Consider the following 6,000-nt stretch of genomic DNA (forward strand, 5'->3'; position numbering starts at 1 on the left):
GCTCTTAGCCACAAAGGTACTATTTTTAGCTTTACTAACTTTTTGGTATAATTCATATTCAAAAACTTATAAAGGACAGTTAATTATGCATACACTCTTAAATTTCTTATGTTAGCACTTATACTGAGTGATAGATATCTATGGTTATAATAGATTACAAAAAATATTTAGAGAACATTTGGAGAAATTCACAAAACGTATAAAAACAGAATTTGATTTAAATGTTACTTCTCAGAAAATTCTCAAACAACTAACTCATAGGAAAAGGCTTGTTAAACAGACTCAGTCAAAGTAATAAAGAATTGGAGGGGGTACCTGGGTGGCTCAGTCAGGCCGACTTCAGCTCAGGTCATGATTTCATGGTTTGTGGGTTCGAGTCCTGCACAGAGCTCTGTGCTGACAGCTAAGAGCCTGGAGCCTGCTTCAGGTTCTGTGTCTCCCTCTCTCTGCCCTTCCTTCACTCACACTCTGTCTCTCTCTGTCTCTCAAAAATAAATAAAAAGCATAAAAAATAGTTGGAAATAATCCATATACTCAAATATGAGTATGAATATGAGCTGTCAGCACAGAGCCTGACATAGGACTTGAACCTGCAAACCATGAGACCATTGCCTGAGCCTGAAGTTGGACGCCTAACTGACTGAGCCACCCAGGCGACTCTTAAATGCTTGTTTTTGAGAGAGAGCGAGAGAGCAAGTGAGCATGTGCACTCGCGCAGGAGAGGGGCAGAGAAAGACAGGAAGACAGAGAATCTGAAACAGACTCTGGGCTGTTAGTGCAGAGCCCAGTGCAGGGCTGGAACTTATAAACCACGAGATCATGACCTGAGCCAAAGTCTGAAGCTTAACCAACTGAGCCACCCACGTGCCCATCAAATATCAGGAATTTCTTAAAACAATGAGATACGACACAGGCATAAAAGACAGGCAGTATACAGAGCATGGCAACTCACACAAAAACCCTGACCTACAGGTTAAAAAGGAGGCTGGGTGGCAGGGAAGCCCGGTAAAAATTATTTAAAACAGTTGTTTGTGATAAGATTTAGAAAAGACCAGAACACTCATTGTTTTAAATCAGCACTATTTGATAAGACTGTTACTACAACAAATCTTAAAAAAAAATAATGTTTACCAAAAGATGATGTGGGCTTTCTTGTAAGACAGCAACTAACAGGAATAGCACAGACTTGGGGAACACTGTATGTGCCATGCTGTTTTAAGTGCTTTCGATGTATAATTAACCTTTTCAGTAGCCCTGTGAGGTGCTTCTATATTAGTGCCATTGTCTCAAGGAACTGAGGTTAATGCCGAAGTCACAGCAGAAAAGGGTGGCGCTGTGGGTGCTCTATCTTGGAAGGTGTTCGAACATGAGTTGTCTGGGTGATGGAGGGGGCAGAATACAAAAAGGTGTTTTGGTCAGAGGAATGGCCAGTGTGAAAACCCAGAGCAGAGTGTCAGATGTGGTTGAAGGCATGGTCTGTGAGGGGGGAGTGTTTCACAATAAAGCAGGGAACATACAGGCTTAGCTCTTGTAAACTATGTATAGAACATTGTACGCATCACCTATCAGCCATCACCTCCTCCATGGCCCACAGATGCCTTAAATTATATATCTTCTATTCTCAAGCAAGATATTTTTTTTAATTTTAGTTTGAGGTGTACAACACAGTGATTCCGCAGATTTAAACATTATGCTATGCTCACAAGTGTAGCTACCATCTGTCACTATACAATGTTATTACAAGATCATTGACTATGTTTCTTATACTGTGCCTTTTATTCCCATGACCTATTCATTCCATAACTGGAAGCCACTATTTTCCACTCCCTTTCATTCATTTTGTCTGATAAACTCAACCCTCCCCTCTGTGGCAACCATCAGTTGTGTTTACAGGTCTAATTCTGCTTTTTGTTCTTTTTTTTTTCTTAAATTTTAGATTCCATATGAGTGAAATCATATGGTATTAGTTGTTCTCAGTGTGACTTATTTCACTTAGCATAATACCCTCTAGGTCCATCCGTGTTGTCTCAAACAGCACAATCTCATCCTTTTTCATGGCTATGTAATATTCCATGGAAATAAAAGCAAAAATAAACTATTGGGACTACACCAAACTAAAAAGGTTTTACATAGTGAAAGAAACCATTAGTATAACAGAAAAACAACCTACTGAATTGGAGAAGATATTTGCAAAAGATATATCCAAAAATGAGTTAACATCCAAAATATGTAAAGAATTTACACAACTGAACACACACATACACCAGCAAACCCAATTTAAATATGGGCAAAAAACCTAAATAGTTTTCCAAAGAAGACATACAGAGGGCCAACAGACACATGGAAAGATGCTCAGCATCTAATCATCAGGGAAATGCAAATCGAAAGCACAGTGAGGTGCACCTGGGTGGCTCAGTCGGTTGAGCGTCCGACTTCGGCTCAGGTGATGATCTCACGGTTCGTGGGTTCAAGCCCCGCATCGGGCTCTGTGCTGCAGCTAGCTCAGAGCCTGTGGCCTGCTTCAGATTCTGTGTCTCCCTCTCTCTCTGACCCTCCCCTGTTCACGCTGTCTCTCTCTCTCAGAAAAAAATTTTAAAAACATTTAAAAAATTAAAAAAGCACAATGAGATACCACCCCACATCTGTCAGAATAGCTAGAATCAAAAACATAAGAAATAACCAGTGTTGGCGAGGATGTGGAGAAAAAGGAATCTCCTCATACACGGTCAGTGGGAATGCAAATTGGTACAGCCACTGTAGAAAACAGTAGTTTTTTGAAAACTTAAAAACAGAAACATCATTATATCTAATAATTCCACTATTTAATGAAAACAAAAATACTTATTTGAAAGAATATATGTGCCCCCATGTCCACTGCAGCATTATTTACAATAGCCAAGATATGGAAGCAACCTAAGTGTCCATCAATTGATAAATGGATAAGGAAGAAGTGAGATAGACACACACACACACACACACACGCACACTGGACTATTGTGCAGCCAAACCACATCTTTATCACTTACTCCCCATTCCATTTGTTGGCACCATAATTAACCCAAGTGGTTAAATGAGAAGCCTAGAGTCCTACCAAGTTCTTTCATTACAACATCCAAGATAGCATAAAGGAATTAAAACTATGATAAGTGGTAAAAACAATTTTTACTAATATTAAAACCAGATAGCAATCAAAAGTAAAAAAGCGTATATACACTGCGTTTGGCATTTCTGATGACACTAGCTTGCAAATTTACACATGATACTGACTAAAAATATTCTATTCGACTAAAAATATTCAATTAAAAATGTGGATTTAAAAAAGTGTCACATTCATGTGAAATCTCACCACACAGAACCTAGCATTTTACTTTGATTCTTCTCTAACAACAGGGTTGCCATCCAAATTTCCAGCTTAATCTCACAATCCTCACTGTGAATATTTATTTGTTGACACATTGTCAGTTGGGATTATGTAATTCCATCCACTGTAATCCATTCAATCAATTGTCTAAGGTCTTTAATCTCATAAAAAACCTTATTGCAAGAATTCTTTAGATTTGTACCTAAATATTGGGGTCATGGGTCCCAATCCTTACAAAACTATTCACATCAGCTCCATAGAGTAGATTCAAGTATAACCTACTCCATGATTTTTGAAGAGGGCGGAAATTTTATATCAACCCAAACACTGTCTTCATTTATAGGACACCTTTTCAAAATCTTTCGTGAAATTTTTCTTCAGATTGAGGGCTAGGTCTCTCAACTTGATATCTTGCTGCCTTAGGTTGAGTTCTCACAGAAGCAGAGCCTGAGACAAGGATTCAGATACAAGCAGCATATTTGAAAGGTGACCCCAGAAACACTGGTGGGAAAGTAGGAGGAGACAGGCGAGAGGAGGAAGCTCATAAAGAATGCGTTCTCCAGCAAGTTGCCACTTTGGAAAACCAACGTTCTATCATGTTCTACATAAAAATGGAGAACAAGAGCCTCAGAACTAAGTAATCTGAAGGAAAAGAGAGCTAGAAGTTTATCCATCAGCTCCCTTTAGGCAGTGGATGACGGATGCTCACAGGCAGCATCCTCCCTAGCACCTGAGGTCTGCCCCCAGCTAATGTAGGCAGAACGTCTCTAAAGAAGAGAGAAGGGGGCGCCTGGGTGGCTTAGTCGGTTAAGCGTCCGACTTTNACTCCCTAGCACCTGAGGTCTGCCCCCAGCTAATGTAGGCGGACCGTCTCTAAAGAAGAGAGAAGGTCTAGCAGAGTGTGACAGAGGTTGGGCGTGGGAAGCAAGGTGGCATGCCCTTGAAGTGGCCGGTGTAACAGGACAGGTCATGGGGGTACTGACGGCATCTGACACACCTGCACGAGGGGCCGATGGGATTCTGCGTGTACTGCTGTTTTACTGACAATCTTATTAAGATAAGTTGAAGAAACACTCGAGATATTTGGCGGTAGTCATCCATCCTGCAGCCGCCCTTGATTTCACAGGCAGAGATACAGGAGTATCCCTGTCTTCCACACTTTTTTTCTTTTTTTTAATGTTTTATTCAGAGACAGAGAGAGAGACAGAGAGACAGTGTGAACTGGGGAGGGTCAGAGAGAGAGAGAGAGGGAGACACAGATCTGAAGCAGGCTCCAGGCCCTGAGCTGGCTGTCAGCACAGAGCCTGACTCGGGGCTCGAACCCACGAACTGTGAGATCATGACCTGAGCCAAAGTTGGATGCCTAACCGACTGAGCCACCCAGGCGCCCCTTACACACTCTTTCAAAGTTTAAATCTGTAACATTTATGTTAGAATCAGGCAGAAATAGTGCTTTTAATGTCAATCTTATTAAAAAAACTTTTCATTATGGAAAATCTCAAACACACAAAATCAGAGCACATTATAATGAAACCTCAGTAGAGTGAGTCATAGTCCATCGTGAGAAATGGCTTTTCCATACATCTTCAGTTTCAAAAATTACCATAAAAAGGCTACTTCCTAGTCTCTTTTAAATTTAAGTATAACGAGAGTCACCCGTGTGGCTCAGTTGGTTACGCTTCTGACTCTTGATTTTGGTTCAGGTCATGATTTCACGGTTTATAGGATTGAGCCCTGCACTGGGCTCTGCACTAATAATAGCAAGAAGCCTGCTTGGGATTCTCGCCCTCTCCCCTGCTTGTGTTTTCTCTCTCTAAAAATAAATAAATAAAATTAAAAAAAAAATTTAAGTGTAACTAACACATGGAGACAAGAGATCACTGGTTGTCAGGGGTGGGGGCAGGGGGCAGGAGGAGACGAAGAGGCAGAACACAGGGGATTTTAGTGCAGTGAGACTACTCTGTATATTATTTTTTTAACCTTTTTAAAAAGAGTTTATTTATTTTGAGGAAAAGAGAGAGTGAGCTGGAGAGGGATAGAGAGAGAAGAGAGAATCTTAAGCAGGCTCCACACTGTCGGTGCAGAGCCTGACATGGGGCTCAAACTCACAAACCTGAGATCATGACCTGAGCCTAAATCAAGAGTCAGAGGCTTAGCCAACTGAGTCACCCAGGCGTCCCTACTCTGTATGACACTGAATTGACGGATACATGTCATTAATACTTGTCTAAACCCACAGAATGTATGCCACTAAGGGTGAGCCCTGAGGTAATTGTGGACTTTGGGTGATTGTGATGATGATGATGTATCAGTGTAGGTTCATCCTTGGTAACAAATGTACTGTTTTGGTGGGAGATGTTGGTAATGGGGGAGGTTATGCATGTGTGGGGGGTAAGGGCATATGGGAAACCTCTGTCCTTCCCTTTCCATTTCACGGTAAACCTAAAACTCCTCTAAAAATAGTCTGAAAAATAATTTAAAAACTTAAATGTAACTGATGCGTCATGGTAAACAAGAAAACATCTTACTCTGAGCTTTCCTCATTAATAGGAAGTGATCTTAAAACATAATCCCATGGGCTAATTATTACCAGAAAGAACATTTGGAAGCAACTATAAAATATAAAAATATATTTTTTT

The 6,000-nt window shown here is 40.6% G+C and overlaps 1 protein-coding gene across 6 annotated transcripts in view; it reads right to left on the reverse strand.

Annotated features, from left to right (window-relative positions):
* The window catches only part of BMAL2 (basic helix-loop-helix ARNT like 2), an 84,744-nt gene that overhangs the window by 19,683 nt on the left and 59,061 nt on the right, over positions 1-6,000 (reverse strand). The gene's annotated exons all lie outside the window — the stretch shown is intronic.

This window comes from Crocuta crocuta, unplaced genomic scaffold (assembly GCF_008692635.1).
Source record: "Crocuta crocuta isolate KB4526 unplaced genomic scaffold, BGI_CrCroc_1.0 scaffold176, whole genome shotgun sequence".
In the NCBI taxonomy this organism is placed as follows: domain Eukaryota; kingdom Metazoa; phylum Chordata; class Mammalia; order Carnivora; family Hyaenidae; genus Crocuta; species Crocuta crocuta.